The sequence below is a fragment of the Mobula hypostoma genome, chromosome 5, assembly GCF_963921235.1.
Source record: "Mobula hypostoma chromosome 5, sMobHyp1.1, whole genome shotgun sequence".
Lineage (NCBI taxonomy): Eukaryota > Metazoa > Chordata > Chondrichthyes > Myliobatiformes > Myliobatidae > Mobula > Mobula hypostoma.
This window is the reverse complement of record NC_086101.1, coordinates 180620673-180637244: the sequence shown is the minus strand read 5'-3', so window position 1 is coordinate 180637244 and position 16572 is coordinate 180620673. Positions and strand designations below refer to the sequence as shown.

The 16572-nt window shown below is 42.4% G+C and overlaps 1 protein-coding gene across 2 annotated transcripts in view; it reads right to left on the bottom strand.

Annotated features, from left to right (window-relative positions):
* Nucleotides 1-16572, bottom strand: part of glra3 (glycine receptor, alpha 3) — a 257459-nt gene that overhangs the window by 139048 nt on the left and 101839 nt on the right. The window lies entirely within an intron of this gene.

Here is a 16572-nt window from a genome sequence, read left to right as displayed (position 1 = left end):
GATATATTCGCGATATTTAGCAGGCTAAGGGGTGAATAGAATTTTTTTATGATAAGAAAAACAGAAAGTGAAGAGTTTTCTCTCCGTTTTTCTTAATTTCACCACTGTCTGGATTGTAGGTTATTAACCATAAAGAGAAATTAGACAAATCTGGGTTGTTTTTCTGGTGTATCAGAAACTGAGGGGGGAGACTTGATGGAAGTGCATAAAATTATGCGAGGTACAGCTAGGGTAGACAGTCAAAGTCTTTTTCCCAGATTGGAGATAGAACAAAATATAGAACAGTACAGCACAAGAACAGAATGTTGTGCCAAACTAATTATATTAGTAGTCAAAGGCACAGCTAAACTCATCCCTTCTGCCTACATTATGTCTGTATCTGTCCACTTCCTGCACATTCCATTTCCTGTGCCCACCTAAAAGCCTCTTGAACCCCACTGCTGTATTTGCCTCCAGCATTATCACAGGCAATGCATTCCAGGCACCCATTAACCTCTGTGTGTAAAAAAAAATTGCTCTGGACATCTTCTTTGAACTTAGCCCCTCCCACCTAAGATGCATGGGATGTCAAAGGGGTGGAGGGCATAGCATTAAGGTGCAAGAGGGAAGGTTTAAAGATGTGCAAAGTGTGTTCTTTACCCAGTGAGTGCTTGGTGCCTGGACCATGCTGCCAGGGGGGTGTGGGGGCATTGGAAGCAGGTGCGAGAGTGGTATTAGAGAGGCATTTTGACAGGCACAGAAATATGCAGGGGGGAATGGAGGGATATGAACAATGTGCAAGCAGATGGGAATAGTTTAATTTGGCATCAAGGTTGGCGCAAGCATTATGGGCTGAATGGCCTGTTCCTGTCCTGTACTGTCTTTTGATAGCTAGATCATTGGAAGCTACCTCCATTAGTTGTATCCTCTGGGATTATGGGACGTGGCATACAAACTGAAGCCAGGCTTTCAAGTGTCAAAGTTGGGAAACATCGTCTACACAGTCGATGGTAGAAATTTGGAATTCGATACTGTGATTGGCAGGTAATGGTCGATCAATTTCATTCGTGATATATTTTTGAGGTATAAAGGAATGTTGAAGAAAGATATATGGAGTTTGGCCACAGATCATCCATAGCCAATGCACGGGATCGAAATAAGCTGCAGAAAGTTGTAAACTCAGTCAGCTCCATCATGGGCACTAGCCTCATAGAACACTGCAGCACAGAAAACAGGCCATTCGGCCCCTCTAGTCTGTGCCGTAACATTATTCCGCTAGTCCCATTGACGTGCATCCAGTCCATAACCCTCCAGATCTCTCCCATCCATGTACCTATCCAATATATTCTTAAAACTTAAGAGTGAGCCTGCATTTACCACGTCAGATGGCAGCTCGTTCCACACTCCCACCACTCTGAGTGACAAGTTCCCCCTAATGATCCCCCTAAACCTTTCCCCTTTCACCCTAAAGCCATGTCCTCTCATATTTATCTCTCCTAATCTAAGTGGGAAGAACCTGTTCACATTTACTCTGTCTATACCCCTCATAATTTTGCAAACCTCTATCAAATCTCCCTTCATTCTTCTAAGTGCCAAGGAATAAAGTCCTAACCTGTTCAATCTTTCCCTGTAACTCAACTCCTGAAGACCCGGCAACATCCTAGTAAATCTTCTCTGCGCTCTTTCAATCTTACTGGTATCCTTCCTATAGTTAGGTGACCAGAACTGCACACAATACTCCAAATTTGGCCTCACCAATACAACCTCACTATAACATCCCAATTCCTATACTCAATACTTTGATTTATGAATGCCAGGATGCCAAAAGCCTTCTTTACAATCCTGTCTACCTGTAACGCCACTTTCAGGGAATTATGTATCTGAACTCCCAGATCTTTTTGTTCTTCCACACTCCTCAGTGCCCTACCATTTACTGTGTACGTCCTACCTTGATTTGTCTTTTCAAAATGCAACACCTCACACTTGTCTGCATTAAATTCCATCTGCCATTTTCTGGCCCATTTTTCCAGTTGGTCCAGATCCCTCTGCAAGCTTTGAAAGCCTTCCTTGCTGTCCACAATGCCTCCAATCTTAGTGTCCTCAGCAAACTTGCTGATCCAATTTACCACATTATTATCTAGATCATTGATATAGACAACAAACAACAAAGGTCCCAGCACAGATCCTTGAGGCACACCACTAGTCACAGACCTCCAGTCTGATAAGCAATCATGCACTACCACTCTGTCTTCTCCCACACAGCCAATTTCAAATCCAGTTTACAACCTCTCCATGGATACCTAGTGTCTGCACCTTCTGAACTAACCTCCCATGTGGGACCTTTTCAAAGGTCTTACTAAAGTTCATGTAGACAACATCCACAGCCTTTCCTTTGTCTACTTTCTCGGTAACCTCCTTGAAAAACTCTACAAGATTCGTTAAACACGATCTACCACGCACAACGCCATGCTGACTATCCTTAATCAGCCCTTGGCTGTCCAAATACTTGTATATCCGATCTCTCAGAACATCTTTCAATAATTTACCTCCTCCTCTATATGTTCTCTATATGTTCCATGACACTACTGCTTGTTTCCCTTCCTTCCATATACATTATGCCAGTTCCTGAGTAAATACTGATGCAAAAAAATTGTTTAAGATCTGCTCCATATTGTGAGACTCCACACATAGATGACCACTTTGATCTTCTAGGGGACCTAGTTTAGCCCTTACTATCATTTTACTTTAATATACTTGTAGAAACCCTTCGGGTTTACCTTCACATTATCTGCCAAAGCAACCTCATGTCTTCTTTTTGCCTTCCTGATCTCCTTCTTTAGTATTTTCTTACATTTTCTATACTCTTCAAGTATCTCATTTGTTCCTTGTTGCCTATACCTGCTATACACCTCTCTCTTTTTCTTAACCAGATCGCCAATATCCCTTGAAAACCAAGGTTTCCTATGCCTGTTAACTTTGCCTTTAATCCTGGCAGGAATATGCAAACTCTGAACTCTCAAAATTTCGCCTTTGAATGCCTTCCACACACTGAACATATCCTTAAAAGAAAACAACTTATCCCAATCCACTCTTCCTAGATCCTTTCTCATTTCCTCAGAATTGGCCTTTCTCCAATTTAGAATGTTAACTCGAGGACCAGACTGTGAGGGGATCCAGGAGTGCCCTATTAACTGTTTGAAGAGAGACAGAGAGAGACATTCATCATTGATGGTTTCTTTGGAAAGGAGAGAGAGAGAGAGAGACGAAGATTAACAGTTGGACTGCCATTTTAAGGCATTGGAAGTAACTTTGGATTTCTACTGAGTTTGGAGTTGGAGACAGCACCGAGCAGCTCGAAGGTTGCTATGGTGACCAAAGGCAGATTGTTGGTGTTACTTTCAAGGACTTGTTGCCTGCGTGTGCACTTCTTTGCAGACAAAGGAAGGAGGGACTCTTTGAATGACAGGTGATGCTCAGCCTGGTGAAATAAATGAGAGGTCAGATGATACAGACCTCAGACACATGATCCGGACACTGAATGAGCATTGTTGTGCCCGCAGAGAAAGTGGGTTTTGGAGGATCGATCAGGTGGATCGATCCAAATTGCTATTCCAATGGTGAAGAAGGGGTTGACTGGTGGGGAGTTGTCTAAGTGTCCACCCTCGCCTGGGTGATAGCTCCACCACATAAGACCGGTCCCCCTGGTTAAAGTCACAGTCGGTGACTTGTAAAGGATTTCGGAGGACAACAAGAAGATTGATGGCATCAGCTCAACTGAAGACTCAACTCACTCTCTCTCTCTCCATCACTACTCAACTAAATACCACGAACTGAACTGAACTTTACTCAACATCCTAAGACCGTATCTTTTTACCCCTAGACTTAAAGAAGCTTGGTTTTCATACATATATATTCCACACTTACTTTTATATATAATCATTGCTAACCTGTGTGATTTATTTACTTTGATATTACTGTATTGCGTAGTTACTAATAAATATTATTAGTTTATAGCAATACGAGACTCCAAGGTGGTTTCTATTTCTGCTGGTTTCTTTATTCCCGTCACGGGGTATGTGACAAAATCTATCCTTATCCATAATTAACTTGAATCTAATGACATTATGGTCACTGGACCCAAAATGTTCGCCTACACATACCTCTGTCACCTGACCTGTCTGGTTCCCTAATAGGAGATCAATTCTTGCATCCTCTCTCATTGGTAGCTCTGTATATTGATTTAGAAAAATTTCCTGAGCACATTTGACAAACTCCATGCCATCTAACCCTTTCACAGTGTGGGAGTCCCAGTCAATATGTGGAATGTTAAAATCCCCTAGTCTTACAACTTTGTTTCTTACATTGGTCTGCTATCTCTCTACAAATTTGTTCCTCTAATTCTCTCTGACTATTGGGCGGTTTATAATACAACCCTATTAGTGTGGTCACACTTTTCCTGTTCCTCAGCTCCACCCATATGACCTCTGTAGACAAGCCCTCCAGGCTGTCCTGTCTACGCACAGCTGTGATTATCTCCCTGACTAGTAATGTCACTCCTCCCCCTTTCATCCCTCCCCCTCTCTCACGTCTGAAACAACGGAACCCCAGAACATTAAGCTGCCAGTCCTACCCCTCCTGCGACCATGTCTCACTAATAGCAATAATGTCGTAATCCCACATGTCAATACAGATTCAATGGCAGAGGGGAAGAAGCTATTCCTTAATCACTGAGTGTGTGCTTTCAGGCTCCTCTACCTCCTCCCTGATAGTAGCAATGAGAAGAGGGCATGTTCTGGGTGATTGGGTCCTTCCTGATTGATGCCGCCTTTTTGAGGCATCACTCCTTGAAGATGTCTTGGGTGCTGGGGACGCTAGTGCCCATGATGAGAATGACTGAGTTTACAGCTTTCTGCAGCAAAATGGATGATCTATGGCCAAACTGCATATATCTTTCTTCTATATTCCTATATATATCAAAAATACATCACAAGTGGAGTATTTGGAGTTGAGTATAGGAGCAAAGAGGTCCTTCTGCAGTTGTACAGGGCCCTGGTGAGACCACACCTGGAATATTGTGTACAGTTTTAGTCTCCAAATTTGAGGAAAGACATGCTAGCTATTGAGGGAGTGCAGCGTAGATTCACAAGGTTAATTCCTGGAATGGCTGGACAGTCCATATGTTGAAAGATTGGAGCGACTGGGCTTGTATTCACTGGAATTTAGAAGGATGAGAGGGGATCTGATTGAAACATATTAGATTATTAAGGGATTGGACACACTAGAGGCAGGAAACATGTTCCCGATGTTGGGGGAGTCCAGAACCAGAGGCCACAGTTTAAGAATAAGGGGTAGGCCATTTAGAACGGAGTTGAGGAAAAACTTTTTCACACAGAGGGTTGTGGTTCTGTGGAATGCTCTGCCTCAGAAGGCAGTGGAGGCCAATTCTTTGGATTCTTTCAAGAAAGAGTTAGATAGAGCTCTTAAAGATAGCAGATTGTCTATTGTCTAAGTGAAATTAACCCACCATTGTCTGCCATTCACAACATCAAGTTCCAAATTCCAGCTCAGTATTCCAGAGTTCCAATGTTTTAGATGCAACAAAGCATGACATTATTTATATAAATATATAAATAAGTAAACACACACACACATATATAAAAATATACTTCTTACCATAATTCTCAGTTTTTATTCTTATGTATTACAATATACTGCTGCATAACAACAAATTTCATAACGTATACCAGAGATATTAAACCTGATTCTGATTCTGATTCCAGTGAACCTTTGTACAGACTGAAGGGTCTAATCAGATTCATACATTTCTACTATATCCTTCTGGCAATGTATCTTCCTTTGATTAAACATTTAAAGCATGATATTTTTAAGACAGAAACAGAACCAAGGTGAATAGCTGGTGAAAAACATACTTAAAAGTGCTTTGCCTTACACTGGCGAAATACCAGAAAATACAGTACCCATGAGAGTATTACAGCTGCATGTTAAGGACTTGGCTCAGGATGTGATGCTACAAGGTGTATCAACAGCAAAGCACTGGAGAGATGCCACCAATACTGCCTTAGCAAAATCCTCTAAATCCACTGGCAGGGTCATCAAGGGCGCAGCAGAAAGTTGTAATCTCTGCTCCATCATGGGCAATAGCCTCCCCAGCTTCCAGGACTTCCAGGTAATGTTCTCTGCTTGCTGCTGCCACCAGGAAGGAGGGACAGAAGCCTTATGTCCTACACCAACAGATTCAGGAATAGTTTCTACCTTTCAACCATCAGGCTCCTAAACAAGAGTGGAAAACTTCACTCACCCCAGCAGTGAACTGACACCACAAATTGTGGACTCACTTTCAAGGCCTTTACAGCTCATGTTCTCAATATTATTTATTACTTACTTATGATTATTATTATTATTCTTTTTGTATTTGCACAATTTGGTGTCTTTTGCAGACTGATTGTTTTGTCTGTCTTTGTATGTAGTTTTTCACTGATTCTATTGTGTTTCTTTGTACCTACTGTGAATGCCTGCAAGAAAATGAATCTCAGGGTTGTATATGGTGGCATATAACAAATTTACTTTGAACTTTGAAACAAGTGGCACACAGTGGTGCATCTCGTAAAGATGTTACCTCACAACTCCAGTAACCCAACCTCTGGAGTTGTCTGCTTGTTCTCCTGGTGAGTGTGCGGGCTTACACCACATGCTGGTGTAATATAAATAAGTACACACACACACACACACACACACACAACCAGAACTTGTGATATGCACCAGCTGCTCATACAACCATCCTCTATCTGCTTCCATGGCTTCATGTGACACTGATCAATGTGGGGGGGGGGGGGTGGCATGAAGCAGGTGCTACACCTTGCCCAATGGTGACTTTCAGGCTAACAGAGGGGAGGAGCACCTTACACCTCTTTTGGTAGAGACATATCTCCACCCCACCATCAATGGCACCCTTCATCTGTACCGAATGACCTTTTTCCTGTGCTATGTGAATCAATGACTCAAACCAACATTAGTGTCAACTCGCAGAGAAAAAACAGATTCCTAAGCAATCAGAGGAAAAGATTCCGAAGCATTATTAACACCTCCTTGGGAAAGTGTAACATGCCTGCCAACTCATGTGAATCTCTGGCCTATCATTGCTGAAAATAGAATAAGAACATCTGGGATGACATCAGGCCCATTGTCAGAGTGCACCACTCACTAAAATGCACATTGCCAGCACTTGCCTGAATAGAGTTTTGATGAAGGTTTTCAACCTGAAACATCGACAGCTCCTTTCCTCCTCACAGTTACTGTTCAACATGTAGAGTTTCTCCAGAAAACTCATGTACAGAGAGAACCTGGACTCCAAATTCATAACTCGCTGGAGGTGGCCACACTGATATTGGAGGCATATAGCATGCTGCCTTCATTGGTTGGGCCTTTGAGCGTCAGAGTAAAGACATCATGTTGTACCTATATAAAATGTCCATTAGGTCACATTTGGAATATTGTCTGCAGCTCTGACCATCCCATTTCAAGAAGAATGAGCTGGTTTTTGGAAGAGGTTTACCAGGATGCTGCCTGGATTAAAGAGTCTGAGTTAAATGATGAGGTTGGTTAAACTTGGGAGGATGTTTCTTTTAAAGAATTAGATGGTACACGCCAGCATTTTATTTCATTTTTTATTTATTGAGATACAGCACAGCATACTCCCTTCTGGCCCTTCATGTCGAGCTGCCCAATGATCCCCCAATTTAATACCAACCTAATCACAGGACTATTTACAATGACCAGTTAACCTCCCAACCAGTACATCTTTGGACTGTGGGAGGAAACTGGAGCACCTGGTTGAAACCTGTGGAGCAGTCACAGGGAGAATGTACAAACTCTTTGCAGGCAGTGGTGGGAATTGAACCCATGTTGCTGGTACTGTAAAGTGTTGTGCTAACCACTATGTTGCCATGCCCCTCGTAGTGCACTGATAAAAAGGTGGCTGAATTAAAATGGGTAAAATAGGCTACGTGTACCAGTAGAACTGCACTTGAAAGTTATTTGACTTTCTCCCTGCTACATCTTTGACTGCCATCTCAGAGCTCACAGAACCGTACTGGATCAGAAGCAAGCTATTCTCAACCGTGTGGACTGGTGAGTAGAGTCACAGAGTCATAGCACACTACAGGCCCTTCAGCCCATCTCTTCCGTGCTGAAATATTATTCTGCCATGCCCATCAACCCACACCTGGACCACAGGCCTCTATACCCCTCTCATCCATGTGCCAATCCAAATTTTCCCTAAATGTTGAAATCAAACCCATAGCCATCACTTCCTCAGACAGGGAAGAATGAAACAGGCACAATCACATTATAAGTAGAGATCATTGGTTTAGGGTGAAAGGTGAAATATTTAAGTGGAATCTGAGGGGAAACATCTTCACTCGGAGCATGTGCAATGAGCTGCCAGCGGAAGTAGTGGATGTGCGTTCAAATGCAACTTTTAAGAGAAAATTGTAAAGGGAGATAGGTGTGAAGGGTTTGGAGGGATATTGTCCATGTGCAGGTAGATAGGACTAGGCAGAAAATCAGGACAGCTTGAACTTAGATGGACCAAAGGACCCAAAGGGCTTTTTTCTGTGCTGTAGTACGCTTTGACTCCATGACTCCACAAATGGCCAGTCAATAAGTGTTTTTTTAAAAGGCAAATCTTCTGCCTCTTTTGACGGCCAGTATGCTGTGTACCTGGTCACAATCTGTCAACAACACAAAGATTGGTGAAACTGTGGACAGCATAGGGCTAGCTAATGATACAGCAATAGATATAGAATATCGACCAGTTGCAGCCATGGGTGGAATTTAATCTGAGCAAGTGTGAGGTGTTATACTTTGGGATGTTAACTATAAAGGGAAAATGTATAGTTAACAAATAGATAGGTACTTTATTGATCCCAAAGGAAATTGCAGTATCATAGTAGCATTACAAGTGCACAGATATACAAATATTGGAAGAGAAGTAAGAAAGAATAAAAATAAGTTACCTCAAACAATCCAACAGGAGGGTGTCTCCACTTCCCCAGCTATAGGTTGACCCTTATAGAATCTAATGACCGAGGGTAAGAATGACTCTTTGGAGCAGCGCAGTTGCCTTAGTAATGACAGAACCTTTAACAGGGCTTATGTACAGAGGGATCTAGAGGTCTAAGTCCATTGGCCCCTGAAAGTGGCCATCCAGGTAGACAGATTGATAAAGGAGGCCTATGGCATGCTTCCCTTCATTGGTAAGGGCTTTCAGTATGAGAGTAAGGTTTCGTGTTAGCAATTATATGAGACTTTGGTGAGGCCACATTTAGAGCACTATGTGCAATTCTTGTAATCTCATTACAGAAAAAAGTGTGGAGGCTTTAGAATGGATACACTCTGATCCATGCTGCTGTTGCATGGATTAGACTGTATGAACGATGAGAAGAGGTTGAACAAACCTGAGTAGTTTTTTTCTGGAGCTTTGGAGGCTTAGGGGATGGTTGATGGAGTTTTGTAGAATTGGGAGCACAGAGAGGGTAGTCAGAATTTTATTTCTATGGGAGAGATATATCATAAACTAGAGGACATGCATTTCAGGTGAACGCAGGAAAATTCAAAGGAGATGTGTGCAAGACATCCCATCCTGCAAAAACTCATTTCAGGGAGGTAGCACCATCAATTTGCTGGAGACTTCCGGGAGAGGTGGGATGTCTGCAACAGAGTAGCTCCTTAACAGCTGGCCAGCTAGTTTAAATAACGTTAGCTATGCTAATGAACAAATGACATGTGTTAAACTCACCTCAACATGCCTTTTACATTTTAACCCACCATGGGCAATAGAAAAGTCACTGTTGCAAACAGTGCAGCGAGCAACACTGTCATTATTTTTGACCCCTATTAGGCAGAGGTACACTTTAGTGTAGTCTGGGGTGATGTACGTTTTATATATTTTTTTGGAACACTCTGCCATGGTGCGCTCTCGCTCGTGCTCTCTCTCTCTCTCTCTCGTGGTCGCTCACGTGCTCTCACTTGCTTTCTCTCTCGCTCTCTCGTGGTCACTCTCACGCTCTCAAAAAATTGATTTCCGTGATATTGTATATAATTTGCGGGCATGAGGGAACCACTATTAATATGCGGGAGATTCCCAGAAGTTCCAGGACAGGTGGGATGTCTGTGTGTGGGACAGGCCACACATGGAGGATGGAGGGTGCCTGGAAGGGGCTGCCAGGCTTTCTGGTGGGGGTAGATACAGTAGTGGCATTTAAGAAGTGGTTAGACACATGAATACGCAGGGTTGGAATGATATGTATTCTTGTACAGGCAGAAGAGATTGTTTAGTACAGCATCGTATTTGACGCAGATATTTTGAATATTCTCCCCAAGACCACATGGTTTTTGTCCGGGTGCTCCGGTTAAAGGACTTGTTCCTGTACTATGTTCTGATTTCTAATGCTGGTCCTTGTTTGCATTTCTTGTGGGATCTTGATTGGTGCCTTCTTTTTAGAGGACCTAAAAGCCCAATGCATTAATTGCTACAGGAGCTGTTTTCAGCCCTTGCAGAAACTTTAATGAAATGTGACCCCTATTTGTGGAGTTCATTGCAACTGTTAACAAATGTTTTTCATTCCTTCCTTCTCAGGAGCCTGCAGAAGCCTGATTGAGCTTTCTTACTATATTGTCTGGGAAACATTTGCCATTTACAAGTCTATTGGCAAGTTGGGCTAATTGGTCTTTTTAATTTTGCAGATTGTATCAGTTAATTGTTATTCTACTGCACAGTTTTGTGCGTAGAACTAGATTTGGCCTTTCTGGAATTGCATTGTCCTCCTCTCCAACAAACAGTAAAATTGAAAGCAGCAATTATATGTATAATGGCATTTCATTTACTGCACAGATTTCTGTTTTCTGGGTCATTCTCCAAAGTTGAAGCACAGAAATATGATTTTATAATGAGACTGATAAAATTTGTTGCAAATGGTTTTCAACTGATACCGAGTAATTTAGAAATCACAATCTCTTTGAAAGAGGTGATTCATTAATGGAAAAGCATTTTTTTAAATGGTTTTTCATTTGGCAAGGCGTTATATGATTTCACAGCACAGAAAAAGGCCATTTGGCCCACCATGCTAACTGTCTCACTCTCTTTGTCTTTAGCATTTCCAGCATCTGCAGAATTCCTGTTGTTTACATATAAACTAAGGTTCCTTTTTTCAAAACCTGAAATTCTACTATTCACTCCAGCCTTATTTGTTTGTTTGTTTATTTATTTATTTATTTTAAAATATGCATTATTTCTAATAGAATATATATACTTAAAGAAAAACGGCACAAAACCAGAGAAAGGTACCGGAAAAGGGTCAGTTATACCATAATGGATACCACCCACCCTGCTCATGGACTGTTTGTCCTACTTCCATCAGCGAGGAAGTTATGTAGAATCCATGCCAGAACAACAAGACTCAATACAATAACTTTCCCCAGGCGGTAAGACTGATCAACACCTCCAACTACTTACTCACCCCACCACCACTATTTCCTCACAGAATCTCCTTATGTACAGACACTCCTATGCTTTCCATCATTTTATGGACATACAATCAATCAATGTATAGAGGTTTCTAATGTATTTATATTTATTGTGCTTTTCTATCGTTGTGTTCTTTATTTTATTGTGTTTATTTTGTGCTGCATCAGACCCAGAGGAACAATTATTTTGTACTCCTTTACATTTGTATACTGGAGATGGCATTAAACAATCTTGAATCTTCATTTGCTCCATACATTAAGTAGTGTAAGCACTTTCTTTTTAATTGTAAACATGTGGCCCTTTGGGTGATGTACTCTTTCATTGCTTGAGGGGCTTCTCCACCAAACTGAGCCTATCCACATCTAGTTGCGATTCTGTGATTACAAAAAGCCATCTCTTGTTCCCTGCAACTTTCTCACCCTTTTTCACCTTGAATCACATCCTCCTGTTGACTAACCATGAAAGCATGGAGCAGATGAAATCAAGTAACACCAGGCTCAAGGACAGCTTCTGTTCTGCTGTTGCAATGGAATGATGTTTAGAACAGACATTTGCACAATAAGATGGACACCTGACTACTTCATCCTGGCCTTGTACCTTATTGTCTACTCGATTGCACTTTCTCTGCAACAGCCAATTCTACATTTTATTATTGTTTGCTCTTGCATTGCCTCAATGCATTGTGTAACAAAATGATCTGTACAATGGTCTGTACAATAAACTTCTTAATTGCATCTCGGTACATGTGATAATAATGAACCAATTACCAATATCTTCTGATCAATCGTGTAATTGGACTGGGCAACATGTAATGAAAGAAGATGCAGAATGTACCTCTAGGGAGACAGATTTCTGCAGTTCCTTTTCCCAATTACACAGCAATGAAAAGGGACTTCAGGAACGCCTGTTGAAATCTTGACCATTTATTTACTTGTTTGTTTGTTTGTTTGTGCATTTAATCTATTTATTGTGATACAGAGTGGGGTAAGCCCTTTTGGCCCTTTAAGCCACACCGCCCAGATTTTAAGGAGGAGCTTCGGAGACAATGGCATCTAACAGCAGCTCTTTTGCATGCATCTTCGGAAACAGCTCTATTTCTATCTTTAATATCTCTATTTTTCCCTTTCAGGGTTCTTTTGAAGACCCTGACCTGGAGTTACACACTGACTTCGGTTCTTTGCGGGAATGTGACCCACTGTCAGGGTCTCATGACTGGCTGTTATTCAATATACCGAGGATGCGGCCTAGAAGGTTAGTTCGTCTTTGGAGTTTCGGAATTTCGTGGCTCTGGAGGTGGGCGGACTCGAGGTCAGTGCCTCTGCAGCAAATCGGTGGGTCGTGGGAGTACACGGAAGGTTGAAAGCAGCAATCTGGCTGTGTGTCCAGAGACCCGAGTTCTTTGAGCACAGAGCTCAGAAAAAGTGAAGCAATGGACTTTTAACATCATAAATCAGCGAGTTGTTTTGTTATGTCTCCCCTCTTGCTGTGAAACGGAGACATCTCTTTCTCCCTTATTAGGGAGAGTCTGTGGTATGTCGAATTACCAGGTGAACAAGTAGTCTTTGGGGTACTGCAAGTCTGTGTCTTTATTGATGCGTTGCCGCACGCCTGAGTGCTCAGTGGGGGATGCAAATGCTTTTTTTTTGTTGATGGGAGGAGGGATCGTTGCTTTGCTGCTGCTTACATGTGGGTGGGGGAGCTGGGGGGGGCTTTGGGGTTCTAACATTTAACTGTCATTCATTCTTTGAGGCACACCCCTGTTTTCATGGATGTTTATGAAGAAAAAGACTATCAGGAGTATATTGTATACATTTCTCAGACATTAAATGTACCTTTGAAACCAGAATCCCCCAGTTTAATGCTAGCTTAATCATTGGACAATTTACAATAGCCAATTAACCTACTAACTGGTATGTCTTTGCACTGTGGGAGGAAACCAGAGCACCCAGAGGAAACCCATGCGGTCATGGGGTGAACATACGAACTCCTTCCAGCCGGAGGAGGAAATTGAACCCGGGACACCTGTACTGTAAAGCATTATACTGCACTGCCCTGAGGACAAATCATGGCACTCAGGGCCTCTCAGGAATGATCTACAATCTGCAACCAAATCAGTAGCAGCAAGATATTGTTCAAATTACCCTTCCAACTTGCCTTCTCTTACTGAACCTGATGAGAAAGTCATGAAAGCAAATCACTTGAGGATTATTAATTACATCTTCCACACTTTATGATCTGGAATTAGTGGACCATATCAAATTTAACGATATTGTGGAGATAATCCAACAGCTCCTTGTAGCGCCTCAAGAAGGTGGCAAATATCATTAACAACCCTCACGACATGGGACATGCTCTCTTCTCATTATTATCATCATCAGGGTGGAGATACAGGAGTCTGAAGACCTTGAATCATCATTTTAGAAACAATTCTTCCATGATTTCTGAACACTCAATGAAACATTAAACACTACCTCAATATTAATCTTTGGCACTATTTATATATTTTCTGTTGCAACTTACCATAAATTTTTGGCTCATATTGTACTGCTGCTGAACAGTCTATGAACCCTTGAACAATACTTCATTAGTTGTCTTTTGCACTATTTATCTTATTGTAACTCACTGTGATTTCTTTTACCTCTGCACTCTACTGCTGCCACAAAAGAACAACTTTCCAGACATATGTCAGTGATAATAAATATGACTCTGTCTCTACTACAAAAGTCATGCCCGCCAATTTTCTGCTCAACGTTTCCCTCTAATCTGAAGTGACATGGAAATTTGTGGCAACAGATTACTCAGTAATTATTTCTGGTATTAAAAAGGTCATGAATGGGATCCTGAGGAACTATGACTCTCATAATTATTGAAAAAAACATTTTATATGATGCCTCATAGACACTGCCCTAAGAAAAGCTTTGATATTCGGGAGGATCTAAAGTTATGCAGTTACGTGATACAATGTAAGGGTTTCAACATTTCAACGCTGTTAAAATGCTCACAGGGGAAGGTTGTCTCTGATGCTCAGATACAGCCCTGATCTGACTTAAAATGACCGTCTCTGAGATAATAGGTTAAGACAGCATCGATTGCATTGAGGACTGAGGAGGCAGCAACAAGCCCTGAGCTGTTGTAATACTCTTAAAAGGAAAAGCAATGTACTTCCAAATCAGGATGGTGTGCAACTTTAAGGGGAACATAGAACATAGAACAGTACAGATAGGAACAGGTCCATTGATTCATGAACTAATTGAACTAATAACATCTAATCCCTGCTGCCTGAATATCTGTGTTGCTATTGAAATTGGGTTATCATTGTTATCTGCACCAAGATATGGTGAGAAACTATCTTGCATACTGTTTATACAGATCAAATCATTACACAGCTCATTGAGATAGAATCATGTACAGAGATAACAGCACAGAATAAAGAATAAAAGAATACAGAGTAATGCAGGGTAGGTAAATGATAAAATGCAAGATCATAATACAAAGATTCAAAGCACATTTATTATCATAAAATGCTTAAGCTATACACCTTGGAATTTGCCTGGTGGCCACAAAGCAAGAACTCCAAATGACCCGATTAAAAGAAATCATAATACTGTGCAGAGAAGGAGAAAGAAAATACACATACACACATATCACGCAAACAGTAGAAGAGAACTGACAGCACCCCGGATCGGACTGAGTCCCAGATCTACTCCTGGAGCAACCAAAGTAGGCTCAAGCCTTGCTCCCCAGTTTATCGCACCCATGGGGCAGAAATCCACCATAGCCAGATCAGTTCACAGCCTCAGCGCTGCGGAGAAAGGAATAAATATTCATGGGAAAGCGAGTGAAATTAGCCTGACCCTCGCCTCCATCCCAACACTTGGGCTCCCATCTGGACTAATGTTTAATGATGCAGATTTTGAGACTACTAGTCCAGTTTATCATACAAGAATTCCATTGAAGAATCTGATTCTCTGCATATTCATATGCCTATCTAAGATCCTCTTCAATGCCTCTGTTGTATCTGGCTCCACCACTATGGCTGGCAATGCATTCCAGGCACCCACCACTCTGTCAAAAACTTGCTCTGCTCATCTCCTTTGAACTTTCCCCATTTCATCTTTTCACGAGAGCTCTATCAGTCTGCAGGTGGTGTTGCTCCAATGATCCTTCCTCTTGGTGGTAAGTTTGTAGGTTTCGGAGGCACTGTCTGAGTAATTGAGGCAGCTGAATGCATCTTGTAGACGGTGCACATTGCAGCCAGGGTGCACCAGTGGTGAAGGCATGGGGTGGCAATGAAGTCAAGTTTCAAGAGCCTTGTGGGAGCTGCACTCATCCAGTAAAGTGACGTGAAGTCTACCACACTCCTAACTTTGTCACAGTGGGGGGGGGGGGGGGCATTGGGAACAGACCCAAGTGCAAGACACAGACACTGAAGTACTAGGAAGAGGACTTGACTGGAGAACTAGAGTTAGAGATAGGACTGGAAGCAGACAAGGATTTGGGACAGGAACACAGACTAGGCTAGGGAAGCAGTACCAAGACAAGGGACTGGGAACAGGGAGCCTGGGCATGGACTCCGAGCCAGAGACTGGACAAGGACCCAGAACCTGGGTCTTGACTCGGGCTCGGACCCCAAAACCAGGCAAAGACATAGTGAGGCTTGGGTTCCTGGAGACCAGGTGAAGATGTGGAAAGGCTTGGGTTCCTGGAGAGCAGACGAAGCTTGGGTTCCTGGAGGCTTGGGTTCTTGGAGGTTCAACAAGGACATGATGGGGCAAGGGTACTTCGAGGCAACTCCTGGGCAGGACACAGGACTCACCCATAGAGGCAAGGACAGGAAGGGACAGACACAACCACAGGGTAACAGCAAACGGCCTGGCTTATCCAACAGAGACAAGGGAAAAGAGGGGACAGAACCAACTGCAGGGTAATGGCAATCAGCCTGGCTTACCTGACAAAGGCAAGGGACAGGAAGGGAGCTAGGTCCGGGGCGGCCGGTAACCTCGGCAGGCTACGGAACAGCCAAATCCATATCCCGATGACTGCACTAG